This window comes from Argopecten irradians, chromosome 4, assembly GCF_041381155.1.
Source record: "Argopecten irradians isolate NY chromosome 4, Ai_NY, whole genome shotgun sequence".
Classification (NCBI taxonomy): Eukaryota; Metazoa; Mollusca; class Bivalvia; order Pectinida; family Pectinidae; genus Argopecten; species Argopecten irradians.
In genome coordinates, this window is record NC_091137.1 from 12,684,764 (window position 1) to 12,701,620 (window position 16,857).

The 16,857-nt window shown below is 35.5% G+C and overlaps 1 protein-coding gene across 2 annotated transcripts in view; it reads left to right on the plus strand.

Annotated features, from left to right (window-relative positions):
• Nucleotides 1-333: 333 nt before the first annotated feature.
• The window catches only part of LOC138320650 (cAMP-regulated phosphoprotein 21-like), a 64,023-nt gene continuing 47,499 nt past the window's right edge, over nt 334-16,857 (plus strand). Inside the window, exons 1-2 of one of the 2 annotated variants that reach the window (XM_069263782.1) lie at nt 334-384; nt 14,976-15,336. The gene's annotated coding sequence lies outside the window, so the exon portion shown is untranslated. Of the gene's footprint in view, nt 385-10,804; nt 10,939-14,975; nt 15,337-16,857 lie in introns of those variants that run through there. The other variant, XM_069263783.1, reaches the window with a different exon arrangement.

Consider the following 16,857-nt stretch of genomic DNA (forward strand, 5'->3'; position numbering starts at 1 on the left):
TGTAGGCTAGCTGCAATATTGTAGCTCAAAAGACTTTTAGACATAAAATGGCCGAAAGGTATATAGTAGGCCTGGTACGTTAGGCTACTTCTGTACCAGTATTCAAGAGTCTTGTCTTCAGCATCATTGTGCGATAAAAATCAACACAATCTTACATTTAAGCTTTGCCAATAAAACTCCCCGCTATCGTGATACTTCCTCACGGAATTTATATGTTTTTCATGTTTATTGCTAAATCGAGGTTGTCAGTTCGAAGCGATGAACTTTGCTATTTTCACCACCCCCTCACTTTGCAACCGGAACTAGAATGATGTCACCCCAAGGTAGATATCCTGTGACGTCACATTATGGAAAGAGGCTGCCATTTTCTTTTCATTCAGCAAGGTAAATTTTACTATCAGCTTTCTAATTCCTATATTTTACACTTAATTACTTTGAATTTTTGACATTTTGTTGTAGATACATATATTTCATGGCTAATCAGCTTGTTCTCTTATCCTTCAAGTGAACAGAAAGGTCTAAACACTTTAGCCAAAAGTCGGAGCGCACTGCTTATGATCTCTCCATCACAAAAATATAGGGCACCGGTTCGTTTGGTGAGGTACGGACGATCCTTCGTCTGTCATTTACGAATCACCAAGTTACAATTAATTTGTTCAAATGTCACACTGCATACAATATGCGCGTGTCTTGCAAGTCTTTATATCATGGTGAGAGAAAAGAAATGTTTGCGTATAACGTTTGAAATATAACACTATACTTAGCCTAGGGTTTACACATGTCTCGTACTAACACACGCACGTTTACAACGTGTGTTGTGTTCTGTTGTGTACAATCGAGTATCGTGTGATGTATTTGTTTCTGTTGCGATCTTAGTTACCGACTGTATTGTATTGTTGTTATAATTATATATGACTGTTTAAAAACTCTGAAATAGTTTTAACTATTAAATAACTGAATATTTAATTACGTGTGTTTATGCTCTACTGTGTATGACAAGAAGCTGAAAGCTAAAGCTACTGCAACCAAACAATACTTACAAAACTGCAGACTGTTTTAGAAATTCTACCTTAATTTATTTTAAACTAAAACACATGTATTTGAGATACTAATATAAACTTTAATGCCATATTTGTATTGCCTTGATATACTAATAGCATATATAATTTGAGTTAACTCCCCTGGTTGAGATTATACTGATTATAATTGATATTGTAAAGTACCGAGGCTACGATTCAGTGGATAGGTCATCTTTCCAAGAGGTCCATGTTTGTTGTTATTGCTTAGGTCCCTTTAACACATTCATGGAGAGGCACTGGATCAACACAGACCATCAATAGGGGACAGTCTGAAGACTGTTGCAATTTGCTATCACTGTATATGAGCTGAATATGCATCCAGCGATATCCAGGACCATTCGGCATGGCAACGCTGGTCCATGAGAAAAATTAAACATGTTCAATTTTTTCGCTGGACCTACTGGGACAAAAGTTGTCCCATGTTCATATGTAATCTGTGATCCATCCAGCACTTTCCAATGGGTTGTCATTATAAGGCCAGGTAGTCATCATGATTGTCTGTAGACAGACAGGTGTTGGCCATGTCAGCATCATGTCAAGACAGCGATAATACATGCATTATGACGTAACAGCCCTGGGAAGCCAGATGGGCCCGGATGATAAAAATTTCCAATATGTGGTGATCCAGCACCTCCTCCTTGAATGTGTGAAACTGAAAGGGGCTTAAACTCTGATAAACAGGTACTGATCGGCACAGCCACAAAAGCTAGCTCTTGTCAATATTTAATTATTTAACTATTTAATAGATGCATGCAACTAAAATGTCCATACCCATGGACTAGCTGTCATGTAAGTAAAAAGAAATTTATGCTTATATGGATTACATACACCACCAAATCAAATATTTTGTAACGGTTCTCCTTGGTTGGGTTGATCACTAGTGACCATGCAGTAAGAGGGTTACTCAAGCTTGTAGGGTTACTCAAGCTTGTGTCGTGTGGTGAGTCTTCGATTCAGGATGCATTGTATTATGCTTCAAACTTGTAACCCAGATGTGGATGGCCATAGTAATATGTGGAGCTGAAACAAATATTTGAAAATTCGCAAATGAATACCTATTAACGAATATTTGAATATTCGATAAATGTTTACCTCCCTTATGACGCATTATTATGTCTTAAATTGTAAGTTTTACTTTCGTTTTACTCGTCAGTTTAGCAAAGTTATATATCAGATAAATATTGGTAAAAGCATTTTAAAGAAATGATATATTTTGGAAATATGATAAAGATGAAAATAATTATGTTCCAGATGTATGTTCAATCATAAAATGATTTAATTCACGGAAAATCGGCCGACAGAAGCATAGTTGTTTACAATCGCAATACAATGACGGACTAATTTTTGCTACGATTTTCTGCGGGATGGTTATATCTAACTAAAATCGTCAAAAATTGTAAAATGTCAAACAATACGTTTATGCAAAAAATGTTCATACACAGTGTTAAAATGATCTTCTGACTGACTGCTACTTGCACACGTTTTACACAAAAGGTCAGTCTTCCTTGAGATTTTGTCAAACAATTTTGCTGTGTTTTAACTAAATAATCAGCAATCAATTTTATGCACTTAAAATACCGGTAATTAAGGGCATAATACTGATGTTATAAACATCACACTGTCATTAAACATCGTTTGATCTCTACAACGACATGCATTTGCTCAATAGTCTACACAAGGGACGAAGCCCATATTTACTTCCAGTGTAGCATGGTATTTTGAATCATGGTATATTGACCGGTACAGCAGTGAGCGGGAAATTTGAAGGAGTACAAAGAGTTTGGGTGTTTCAAAGATCTCTGTCATTAAGGTCCGAATATTCAAATACTATCATATTCGAATACATCAAACGAATATTTGAATAGCAAAATCTACTATTGGTTTCAACTCTAGTAATATGTCAGAATACCTACTCTGCCACCATGACTTCCCCACTGTCAGGGGGATGAGTTCCTCTTGATTGATCAAGTACTCTCCTCCTAGCTCCGACCATAGGTCGGACCATCCAAGTATCATAGGTCTTTGGGCCGTGTTTGGGCCTGTGGCCCAGAGAGTTGGTCCGACCATCCGAATATCATAGATCTTTGGGCTGAGTATCAAAGGTCTTTTGGGCCATGCCATGGCCTCTGGCCTTGAGAGTAGGTCCAAACATCCGAGTATATAGGTCTTTGGGCCCCGCCTTGGCCTTTGGCCTAGAGAATACCACTTCTTGTTTCTAAAATTCCTTTTCTAGTAAAGGAATTATGATGATGAAACTGGTGTGTACAGTTCAGTTAGTCAGAGACTGTTATATTCTGTTGGTATGTTTACTAAATGTACCCGCATTATAATACAGTAAAACCCCTATAACTCGAACAGCAGGGGACCAGGTCAAAAGTTCGAGGAATACGGGGTATTCGACTCATCTGAGGTTGGTTACGATCGACAGTCAAAATGTCCGGTCTCTAACTATGACAAACAATGAACGGCAATAATATTCTAATTTCTCTATCTTTCAGCATTTTCAGTATTTACAGCGAAGATAATTACGAGAGAAGCATCAATAATTTAATGCCTTTTCTTTTAAAAAATGTTCAAATAAAGTTAGCATCAAACATCATGTAGGTAGGTAATAATGACATCGTTAATCCCTTAATTACCTAAAGGCTTGACACGCCACCTGTATAAACACAAGATCGTGAGCAATTATCCATGTCGGTCGGTGCAGTCAGGTGTGACACAGGTAAAAAAATCTCATGAGCAGAACACTTGTTCGACGAATACATAGGTAATTTCTATGTATTTGATGAAACAGGGACATATTTCTGTTCGAGGAATAAGGGGTATTCGACGAATAGCTGTTCGAGCTATCCGGGGTTTCGTTACATAGATTATATAGGGACATGGTGGGGACCGTACGACCAGTTTGAAGGTTAGAAGGTATTCGAGGAATCCGGGTTCGAGTTAGAGGGGTTTTACTGTATACGATATGTTCTGGAAGGTCAATAACTAAGCACACAATGATTTTCAAAATATTATCGATATCACGTGAAATCCTACAAGAAGTGACAGACTGTCACTCAGTGTAACATACTGTCTGGTATGTTGTTTTTTTTGAGGTGGTATTAAATATTTGCTGCAAAAATATAGTATGTTTGTGTCCTAGCCAGTACAACCATTTTACTAAATGATTTTTGCAGGTTGTTACTGTAATCATCGATTATGGTTGAATGGCATTTAAAATGGCCATGTAGAGCAGTGTTAAACCTTTAATGATTATGTGGCTAGCCAAACAGCTATCATACATTGTATCCAATGGCAACTAGAAGGTACAAGTGCTACTGGGGTTTTAATAATACATTTACCTGAAGGTGGATGGAATTAAATAATGCATCAAATCTAGATTCTGTCTATGATATTTTTGTGTAATAGTAGATAATTATATGAGATCATCTGACCCGAAAGCTCAGGATGACCTGTAGTCATCATGTTTTGTCTGTCGTCGTCAGCCGTGCATAAACTTTTCACATTTTGAACTTCTTCTCAAGTTCTACCAATTTGATTTGCCTTTTATGATTAATAAAGTTACCTGAAATGATCCTGACTTGTCAAGTCCCGACAAAGTGTTGTTATTTTTCGGGTCCATTTGAAATCCAAGATGGCCACCACATCTGCCATCTTGAAAACATGTTTTGAACTTCTCAAGTTCTAACAATGTGATTTGGCTGAAACTTGCCTGAAATCATCCTGACATGGTCCCGACAAAGTGTTGTTATTTTTGGGTCGATCAAAAATCCAAGATGGCCACAGCAGCCACCATCTGGAAAACACATTTTGAACTTCTCAAGTTGTTCCAGTGCCATTTGGCTGAAATTTGCTTGAAATGATCCTGATATAGTCCTTACAAAGTGTTTTTATTTTTTCGGATTGATCCGAAATCCAAGATTGCCGCCACGGCCGCTGTCTTGAAATCACATTTTGATTTTCTATCGATTGAAACTTGCCTGAAATGAATTGTTATTTCTGGTTGATCCCAAAATTGAAAATGGCCACCATGACACCATATATCTGATTAATTTCCTTCACAATTGTTGCCAAGATAGTCATATGACCATTGAGGCTCTTGGGCCTCTTATTTTCTATAGAGTTCAGCTGCTGGAGGCTGACTTATAGTAACTTCACTTTGCATCCACCATGCATCACCATTGAATGTTTTGTAAATTAAATCAGTCAAATAGACGATAGATTCCCTTTCCCTTACTTCCCTATTCCATCTTCATTTGAATATAATGAAAACAGAAAAAACTAGATATGCTAAATAGTATTAACAATTATGGGAAATATGCAACAAAATTAAGATTTTGAAAAATAACTGAATTTGAATGTGACTAATTATGATTTTGAAAAATAAATGAATTTGAATGGGACTAATTAACGTACCATATACACCTGATACCCGATAATGTATGTACAGGACTATTGTTTCTATTCGTGATGGAATGACCGTCCGTTCAATGACGTCAATTAAGCATTGAACGTCTTTCAATTGGCATTCATAGCCAATATGAATGCCAACTGGACAGAGGCGAATTCCATGAAGCGCAAGCTGGCACGACGTCATAATGATAATAACGTCATAATAGGCCTTGAAGTTCATTGTCTATATGACTGCCAACTGCGCTTGGAGAGGTTAGTTACATATTGGGACTGCAGTGAAAATGTATATATTTTGTCATGAGAGATCTGTGTCTCACTGACCTGTTCTTGCTGCTGCGCAGCTTGCTAGGGTTTTCGGTGAGCTCGATACCATCAGGGGACAACTTATTTTGCTTTGTGTGGAATTTGCTTATCTCCTCTGATGGTTGATTGTTTCCTGATTCCATGTTTTAGTTTATTTCAGGACATGTCAGCCAAAAGTGCCAAAATATTAAGTTACAAATATTAAACTCATGTGAAACTTGGATGAGTTTGTCATGAAAGACCTGTGGTTGAGTTTGTCATGAAGACATGTGATTGAGTTTGTCATGAAAGACATGTATTGAGTTGTTTGTCATGAGATCTTTGGATGAGTTTGTCATGAGAGGTGGATGAGTTTGTCATGAGAATGATGTGATTGAGTTTGTCATGAGAGACATGAGATTGACTTTAATTTGTCATGAGAGATCTGTGGATGAGTTTGTCATGAGAGTCATGATTGAGTTTGTCATGAGAGACATGTCATTGAGTTTGTCATGAGAGACATGTCATTGAGTTTGTCATGGAGATCTGTGTTTGAGTTTGTCATGAGAGGGATGTGAGAGTTTGTCATGTTGTCATGAGAGAGATTGATTGAGTTTGTCGTGGAGAGATGTATTGATTTGTCATGACATGTGATTGAGTTGTCATGACATGTGATTGAGTTTGTCATGAGAGATCTGTGATTGAGTTTGTCATGAGAGACATGTAATTGAGTTTTTCATGAGAGAGATGTGATTGAGTTTCATGAGAGACATGTGATTGAGTTTGTCATGAGAGGTGTGATTGAGTTTGTCATGAGAGACATGTGATTGAGTTTGGCATGAGAGAGATGTGATTGAGTTTGTCATGAAAGACCTGTGGTTGAGTTTGTCATGAAGACATGTGATTGAGTTTGTCATGAAAGACATGTGATTGAGTTGTTTGTCATGAGAGATCTTTGGATGAGTTTGTCATGAGAGGTGGATGAGTTTGTCATGAGAATGATGTGATTGAGTTTGTCATGAGAGACATGAGATTGACTTTAATTTGTCATGAGAGATCTGTGGATGAGTTTGTCATGAGAGACATGTCATTGAGTTTGTCATGAGAGACATGTCATTGAGTTTGTCATGGGAGATCTGTGTTTGAGTTTGTCATGAGAGGGATGTGATTGAGTTTGTCATGTTGTCATGAGAGAGATGTGATTGAGTTTGTCGTGAGAGAGATGTGATTGAGTTTGTCATGAAAGACATGTGATTGAGTTTGTCATGAGAGACATGTGATTGAGTTTGTCATGAGAGATCTGTGATTGAGTTTGTCATGAGAGATATGTAATTGAGTTTTTCATGAGAGAGATGTGATTGAGTTTGGCATGAGAGACATGTGATTGAGTTTGTCATGAGAGGTGTGATTGAGTTTGTCATGAGAGACATGTGATTGAGTTTGGCATGAGAGAGATGTGATTGAGTTTGTCATGAGAGACATATGATTGAGTTTGTCATGAGAGACATGTGATTGAGTTTGGCATGAGAGACATGTGATTGAGTTTGGCATGAGAGAGATGTGATTGAGTTTGTCATGAGAGACATGTGATTGAGTTTGGCATGAGAGACATGTGATTGAGTTTGTCATGAGAGATGTGATTGAGTTTGTCATGAGAGATGTGATTGAGTTTTTCATGAGAGACATGTGATTGAGTTTGGCATGAGACATATGATGAGTTTGTTAGCCATAAGAAAGTGAGACCTGTTATTAAGATTGTGAGTCCATAGAAAGAAGTGGGCACATATTTGTGATACGTCGTTATTGCCAAGAATGAAGATTTGAATGCTAAATCAGTTTGTATTAAAGTACTAGAGACGTAATCTCTTTACTGTTGACTATTAACAATTTACTTCAAAGATGCTGTCACGGTTGTTATTCTCTGTTGTATACTTGCCTCAGTGACGCCCCCTAAAATTGGCCTAAGTGTCAGATGATCAAGGTTTGGCAGGTGACGCAGTGGGGCTATGGCCATCAGACAGTACCTTGAAAGGCCAAGCGTGGGGGAAGTGAAATCCTTCACAAATATATGAGAGACTACAACTGCATTCTTAAAGTTCTCAAAGCAAACATTTTTTCAGATTAGTATTTTTTGTCAAGTATATGTCTGTAACAAGCATTTGATATTAAGATACGTCTTTTTCAGCAATGCTGACATCAGAAATTGGGATTTACATAAAATTTTTCCATTGATATCTAATGCAAATATAAATATCTCTAATTACCTGTCAAATGATGATATACATGTAATTAGCCACACCTTACTGTTGCCTTTTGTCTAGGGCTAGTTTGCCAATAAAATATTGATCATGTTGAATTTGAAAAAGAGCAAGTGTATAGAATGATATGCAAATCTCATTTTACTAGCTTTAAATTTCTGTATACATATATATTACCTAATATTTTTACCACTAGAAAGTCTAGGAGGGGTATTATTTGGGAAAAGACTTGACGGGAATTGTTAAGGATAATTACAGATGAAGCAATTTGTGATATTTTTCAGTTAATTTGTAACAAAAGGATGATAAATAATTAGGTGACCTATATAGAAACCTTGACATTTTCTTGATCATTTGTGTAGTAGCAGTACATGTTATATAAATAATTGCTTAACATTGAATTAGTGTATTCCATCACCATGGTAACGGAGAGTGATTCTGGTAAGAAGCTACCATACCTGGCTATTTATTACTGGTGTCGTTGAAGGTTTATGTTCTGCAATGCAAGGTAACATCTCCACAAATCAATAACCAAAGATTTGGGTAATTCCTAAAAATGTCAACGGTTATGAATTGGAAAATGAAAATGTTTTATGTGCTATTCTCTTCTTTGTAAATGTCATACATGATTAACTTGGTTAGAAAGATATACCAACAGACAGGTTCCAATGGGCGATGCTATTGGAGGATGTGAAAATATGTTGTAATGGCCAAGATAACTCTACAAAACAATAGTGTTGTGCTGTTAAGCTGAAAGGCATTATCTTGTTTTGTAAATGATTAAGATTATGTATGTCCATGAAATTTTAGATAACCTTTTGGCTGTTGGATGATATTTCATCATCGTCATGATTAACTCAGGAAAACATCAGTGGCTACAGTGGCTGGACTAGAGGTATAAAGTATACGACTTGCTTTACCTTGCCTGGTGGTGTGTAAAGTTTAGCTCGGCACTATCGGTAAATGTGTATTATCAATAATGGCACGATTATGACTGTCATTATTTTGTTACATATTGATTACAGCTCTCATTACATTGTAGAGACCGGTCACAGTAAATGGAGGGGCTGTACATGTTCTGCAATGGACTTTATATAAAATTCATGTCTGGGTTCAATTTAGAAATGGATAAAATGCATGCCACATTGTGAAAAAAAATCATGTCGTAATTTACTTGTAAGAAGATGAAGATAATAGACTTTAACATTTAATTTAAATGTTTATCAGTAATATAATTTATGTTTACATCATAGTTGAAATTACCCCCTTCTTCCCTCATGAAATTTTACCAGACATTTAATTTGCACAAGATCAATCAGAGACTGCAATGAGCTGCTATTTTAGAATGTATTTGTTAGTATGTCCTTGGGATACATCGACACTTTATCCTTGTCCATATATATGAATCATGTGGAAAAACCAAAGTGTATTGTATTGGCTTCCTAGATCAGGCTTGTCACTAGTGATTGATATATGCATATTGATCATAATGTCCTGTACCATGCAATAGCTAGCACCTTAATGCAATACTGACCATAAAGTGTAAAGGTCAAGCTCGGACTGAAGACTCACTGTCCACTCCAGTAATATCTGACCACTGGACTTCAAAGAAATTTCATAGATGGAATTTTTCAATATTATGTATGGGGATATAGTATTGAATTCAGTATTTTCAATATGTATAGACGATTTCAAAGAACAATATAAAGATCTATTAAAAGTCTTAATACCAAATAACTTGTCTTTGCATATATATACCTTGTGAGTAGGTACTGATTGCAATTGTGACATCATGTGTTATGAGTGTAATCTCATAGTTTCCTGAGAAAATAACCTGATTTTTAGCTCAAAAAATAATAACATTACAGTTGAAATAAGTGAAATATCTCTGTACATTGCAAAGACAGAATTATCCAATTACACTGAAGTAGTTGTATGGCCATGATTATCATTTAGATTTGTCAGGATTCACTTTAAAGTGAGTCAATGTTCCATGTACAGATGGTCGATGTCTGTAAGACGTTTTGGTTTTTACCTGCTGTCTACAGGTAGAACTATATAATGTACATATTTGTCGTAGCTGGAGGTCATTCTTCATTGACCATGAGGACCGAGATGGATGGATGACATTTATAGATCTTCTATGAGTTGGAGTGTCATATTCGTTATTATTAGAAATACAATAAATAGGCTGTCATTATGTTAGTGTTAGATCTTCAGTCACAGTTACTGTGTATTGTACGTGTTATTCAGTGTTTTTACTTTACATCATTATATAATGAACTATAGCCATCTCTGTTAAAGCCATTGAATAAAGCAGAATACTAACTTGGCAAGATATTGATGTTATACATTTTCCTTTAGATGTTACTACTATTATTTTCATTATCTATGGCAAAAAAACAACCTAACAATTTAACAGCAACAACTGATTAAAAAATAATATTTAGCATTCTTTTCTTAAGAGTATTAAATACTTTAGTGTGGTGTAACTGATTTTTACTGTGGATACTTTTATCAAAGTAAATTAAATGTAACTGTCACAAGTTAAAATCATAAATGTACTTATTAATTCTTTTGTTTGATCATCAGTCAATATACTTTCAGTGGTTACCTTTCATAGTGTGTAAAATACTTGCAGATGTACTGTTTCTGTGGGACTTTAATTGCCATCATGTGTGTAGTATAAAACAATTGTCAATCACGTAACATCATCACTGATTTATTCAGTAGCTAACGTTTTACCTGAGTTAAGTATCATTAATTACAGGTGTATACACGGTTTCCATGTAAGTCCTATCGAGGACACTGTTTCCTAGCTATAGCTGGCGACGGGCTGGACAGCCTTCTCATAGGTTCTGTGGTGTCGGATGTTATGGACTAGGATAGTTTTCCGTAGCTAGGTATGTGTTTGACTCTGGATAGTTTTTCGTAACTTGGTATGTGTTTGACTCTGAATACATCATTACTTTTATATATATATGTTAGACTACATTGTTTTGAAATCTGTAAATCGTGTTTAATTAACTTATTTGATGTAGGCCTAGATATATGATCTGGACTGGTATAAGGCTAGTTAGGGTATGTATAATGGATGATCAAACAATGGTTAGACTGCCATGTTTGTCTAGGCCAGGCTTGTAAAACATCTCTTATCAAAATATGGGTGGGCATTATTGACTAATCCAGCTGCTATGAGCAATTACAAATAACCTGATACTATCAAGTTAAGTTTTAATCTTCACAAGTTTAAAATTTTATTATTAATACCCTTGTGTAACTTTAAACTTTTTTATGTTCTTTAAAGTGTTTAAATAATTTATTTGTAGCAGATATATATTGCCAAAGATGCTCATTGCCAACAGAGCATAAATGATGCTCATCATTTTGACAATAATTGGTGTTTACGCATAATTGTATGTCTAATTTAACACACACAAAAATATTTATAGTAATTTATTTTGCTTTTGGTGGATGTGCAATCAGTACTTCATTCCATATAGGGCATAATGTCATTGGGACACAGTTGGTTTTAATAATTTTTTCTTGAAGTAAAATGAGAAGCTCAAACTTTTCAATGGTATAATGGTGTGAGGTAAGTAATTTTTGTAACTGAAGAAAATTATGGTTCTATTTGTTTGCTTCTGTTTTTGATAGAAAAATATACTATTTGTCAGCACTGTAATTTGTATATCCTGTATCAGGGGATGATATGTAGCAATTCAGCTGTACATGTATCATAATCATAGTCTGAAAATGATCATGTATATCTTACACCCTGGTTTTGACCACAACGATATATGATGTCCAACAGTGTAAATATTGGTATATCTGATAATATGGTAAAATGTCAATTGCAAACTTTCAAAGCTTTTAAAAAAGCAGAGGTGTCAGTAGACTAAAGTGAAGATACTTCTTACAGATTGTCTGGAGTAGATGTCCTAATATGAGATAAATTATTCAAAGTCCAAACTGTTCGCCTTTGATTTGGAGGAGATTTCTGATTCCTGAATTATTGATATGCTATAGACTTCTACCATTATATCCCTCAATTAATGGCTATTGTTTATATGTTCACTGATTCACTTTAAGACAATGTCAATTTGTTGTATATTATGGTGTCAGAACATAGTGTGAATATTCTGTTGTATAGCTAACAATAGTACCTCATTGGTAAGGGTAAGGCGATAAAATGTAAAATTCCTTACTACAAGCAAAATTTTAGATTTGTGACCTTTTCCGTTTTGTTTGAAACTAAACAATATTGTAAATTGTGAAGAAAGATCAGTGGTTCAGGAATTTGTTTTCAAGAGTAAGTTGTAATTTTGGTAATGTGGACTTAATGATTTTATATGTCAACATTTTGGTCCCCCACAAAATCCCACTGAAAAATCATGTGGTGGGCTGCTTTGTCATGCTTTACCATAATTAATGATAAGATCGAGACATTGGAATTACCTCAGGAGTGTTTTATAGCCAAGGAAAAAAATAGATGTCATTTAGAAAATATTGCCAGCAAAAGGTTCGTGGGAGTTGTCAGGAAAAACTATTTGTTAAATGAGTATGAAAAGGTAAGAGGGTGAAAGTGGGTGTCTTTGATCATAAACAGTCGAGTGTTTCCACAGTTAGATAGAATAACGAGTTCTCATTCCTTTATTCTGGCAGTGGCAAATGTCACTTGTTATAGGTAGGCAAACTAGACCAGGCATCAGAGCCCAACTCCTGGTGCGTTGGCTGATGTTATTCCACTGGCTTTTAGACTTTGGTGTGCAGTGGTTTTAAGGCTCACTGTTTTCATTATAATCAAGATTTCATTACTTTGTCATGTGTCTTTAATGAAACAATATTAAAATAGTATATTATAGATGAGGATTATGCTGATAAATCGATGGTACTGTATTTGTCACTTTGTAGTTGCTCTGATTGTCATTAGTCACTCATTATGATAAAGAATTTATGGCCTTAATGAAATTTATTACAATATTATTAGTGTATTAATTATACAATTTTCCTCACTTCATTTATATTTAGTGACTGTCACAATGGTATATAAGGCACAGTATCATAGTCACTCATTATGGTCAAGAATTTATTACTTTGTAATATGTCTTTAGTAATATGTCTTTAGTAAAATATATTACAATATTATGAGTATAGATATTGAAGACGAGCAATTATATATATGTTAATGTTGCTAAACCACCACCATTGACATACTCTTAAAAGGCCATGTTTAACGCCCAGTCCAAAGGCCTGTTTCTTAGAGCACAGAATACTCCTGTCCTTGTACTTGTCGTTCAGTTGATATTTCAAGTGATTGATAGGGCATGCATTGTTAAGTACTGTGTATATGTAGTTCTTTTTGATACCAAAATCTGTCATATAAAGAAACTATTCGACATAGAAAAAGATGGTTATAAGAAATCAAATGTAGTACTCTTGTTTCTTTTTGCAAGTTTTTTTTCAATTTAAAACAGTCTACAGAAAAACACGTTTAGAACGAATCTCATGGGATCAACAAAATCACTTTGCTATATAATTATAGTTCGTTAACCGAGTGTAAGTATTTAGAGGGTTTGAGATGGTGAAAATGACGATGTTTTGAGTATAATTGGTCCCATCTTTCAATTATGTAGTTTGATGGCATGGGATTCTAATAATTTTGTACCTGTTGTCCCCCATTGCATGATAGTAAAATGTGACTAAGTTTGAGACCTGATCGTCTTCCTAATCATGTCACCTCGCTGTAGTAGCTGACAAGTTATATAAGGACAATCAATTACAAGCTAGCCCCTACCTTGACCTCAGGCTCCGATTTCTCGAAACAAAAGTGCAGACTTAAGTCCAAACTTAAGTTTTTCTCCTTATGTAACTTATATGAGAACTTTAGACTTAAGTCATTTTTGGACTTAAAGTTGTATGGTCTATAACTCGCTCTTTTGGTCATAGTGAAAACTGTTTAAGTGTTATACATATTTTTCTCTGTCTGCCTGAGGTTTAAACTTTCTAATTTTACCACTTTTTATAAAGTTGCAGCACTGGGAGTATCTTTAATTATAAAAGTAAAAAATCTTTTTAACGTGTACACGTGAAAAATAGGCTCGAAAGATGCCGAATCATTCCGAACTCTTCCGAACATCGTCGCGACAATCTTGAAGTAAAACGAGAGTTGTGAAACCAAGAGAAAATATCAACAATTTTTCATAAACAAAACATGTGGTCGACCTTATCAGACTCTATCTACAAAGAAAATAATGCTCGCACATTACAATATTTGATACACACAACATTTTACGGTAATGTGTAAATTGGATGTTTCAAATACTCAATCTGTGGACATATACCAGCATGATTTGCTCATATAGGCCAGAAGGAAAACGTAAACAAACACATGTGTGGCTCACCACGTGCAGGTTGTGTCGAACGTCAGTCACGTGATACAATTAGGAATCCTACAAAACCCGAAGTCACTGAACATGGCGGTGATTGAAGGCGCTTTATTCTAAACCAGGAATATATGATTCCTAGATTTCGGCTCTCTTATAGGCCTACATATGCTTTTGGGGAGCTAAAAATATCAAATGTTTAAGTTACATATCGTTACAGTGAAATTAGCAGCAATACAACTTTAAGTTTATTTTGAGAAATCGGGGCCTGGTTTGTGAGTTTGATACCAAAATAGGACAGTTCCTCGAGGTATTCAGCATTTTAATAGGATTTTTTCAGACAAGTCCGGTAAGAGTCATAGTTATGGTATATAAAACTTGTTGTATTTTTCACATCATTTCAGGATTTAAGATATTTCTGGATGAAGATTGTAGCGTGATTTAAATATCATTTTATAGCTTTGTCAAAAATGTGTTTTCTTTGTATCTTTAGATTGAGATATTTTCGGCTTAAGGATCACTTACTAAATCTGATTTTTGTTCTGTCCTTTTAGGAACCTATCAAGATGTGAGCATGTGGACTTGACAATCCGATCAACACTGTTGAGACATCAGGGGGGAAACATACCACATCAGTAGTAGAATTTGTCGGAGTTTGATGAGTACTTTAGAGTCATTCAGGATGATATATGGACAGGTGGTGTCACAATGATATGGTGATACCTGTTAATATACAAAGGGTATACAAACTAGTGGACAGAATGCTGCTATGTGACCGCTAGTCCTCTGCTTTAACTGGTGAATGATAGAAGAGCAAGGCACTGATCTACGACCACCTCGACAACACAAGTGTGCCATATAGGTACCGTCTGCCCATTCATCCACCTCATCGCCACCTATTCATCACCCCCAAAGGTAAGTCCACCTCCTTCGTCATTGCCTACTTGACACAGCCATGAGGTTGACGTGCCTTGCTGGGTCAGAACAACATCGCTACATCACTGAGATACAGCAAGCCTCTTGTGTGTACTGCTGTCCAATGATTTAGTACATGTACCAGTCATGTAAGTCTCCCTACTACTCACGATTTGGCTTGGGATTCAGTTTTCCTTTATATCACTCAAAACAAGATGTCAGTATAGTAATCAGTCACTATGTAATGTTTAAATCTCTTCAATTTTATATAATTTCTTCATTCTATGAAGAATTGCCTTTGAAGGACGCTTTCATATCTACTACTACTGAATAGTGCTAGAACGAGTAACCGTATACCGGTTCATGGTTCGGTTTGAGCTCGTATCCGGTTACACATTTAAGCTATCCTATAATTGCCATATACATTACATACAGCAAAATACTCCTCAAAGTAATGAAATTCCTTCACTAATGACCATCTTCACCTTTAGTATAAAATATATATATAAAAGAATTAAGAAGCACAATTTTGTAATGAAATTTAAAGTGTTACAACAGCTGTTGTTATCGGAAACTGGGTTGTCACTAAAACGCTTAGGTTTCACTTGGCTTTAATGCAAACGTTTCAGTGAATTTGGTGTGAGCAAGTGCCATGTGCAGGAAGTAGGCCTACTTTGACCTTGTAAGTGTTTACACCGATTTCCATTCACCGTCATAGTTTTATTAAAAACAGCCAAAAAAAAAAAAACTTATTCAAAGCAATAAAAAGGTGTGAGTGATTGTTATGGAATCCAGATGAAGTATGAAAAATTTATGGCATCAATGTATGACTGTAATAATACTTAAACAGCTACGGTTATCTGGATAGAGTTTGGTAATCTGATCCGGTTAACCGGTTGTTATTTTTACTAACCGTTCCAGCACTACTACTGAAATATCTTTCGTTTATGGACTGTCTTTCAAAGACGCTATATAATAGGGGTGTAACAATACATCGGACTATCAAAATATTACAATTGTATGCCTCTCAATTGATCAATCAATGGCAATTTCAAAAAGTTGATAACAATCACCGATAGTATGCCAAACTAGCGATAGTTTCAATAGTCAGATATTTTTCTGTAACTTGGACTAAAATCATGTACTCACAGAGGTTTCATACAATAATAGACTAACAGTCACGATAAAATGTCACTTTTCCATGCTTTTCAATCCAAACGCACACACCGGCAATGTTCTCAATCACGATCTTCATTGCGTTTGAGTTGTAACTGACGCTAGCAGATAAAGGGAAGTAACTCTAATCCAAGACTGCACTAGATGTACGTCATGGCGGCCAATTCATCGACTGGATTATAATCGAATTCAGAGAGCAATACTATCACAATACTATTGCAATTGTATTCTGCAATAGTTAAACTATTGCAATAGTGTTTCCCTCGATAGCAATAGTATTGCAATATTTAAAATTGATGGCAATAGTCACCCCTACTTCATAATGCTATAATTTAAATCTAATAT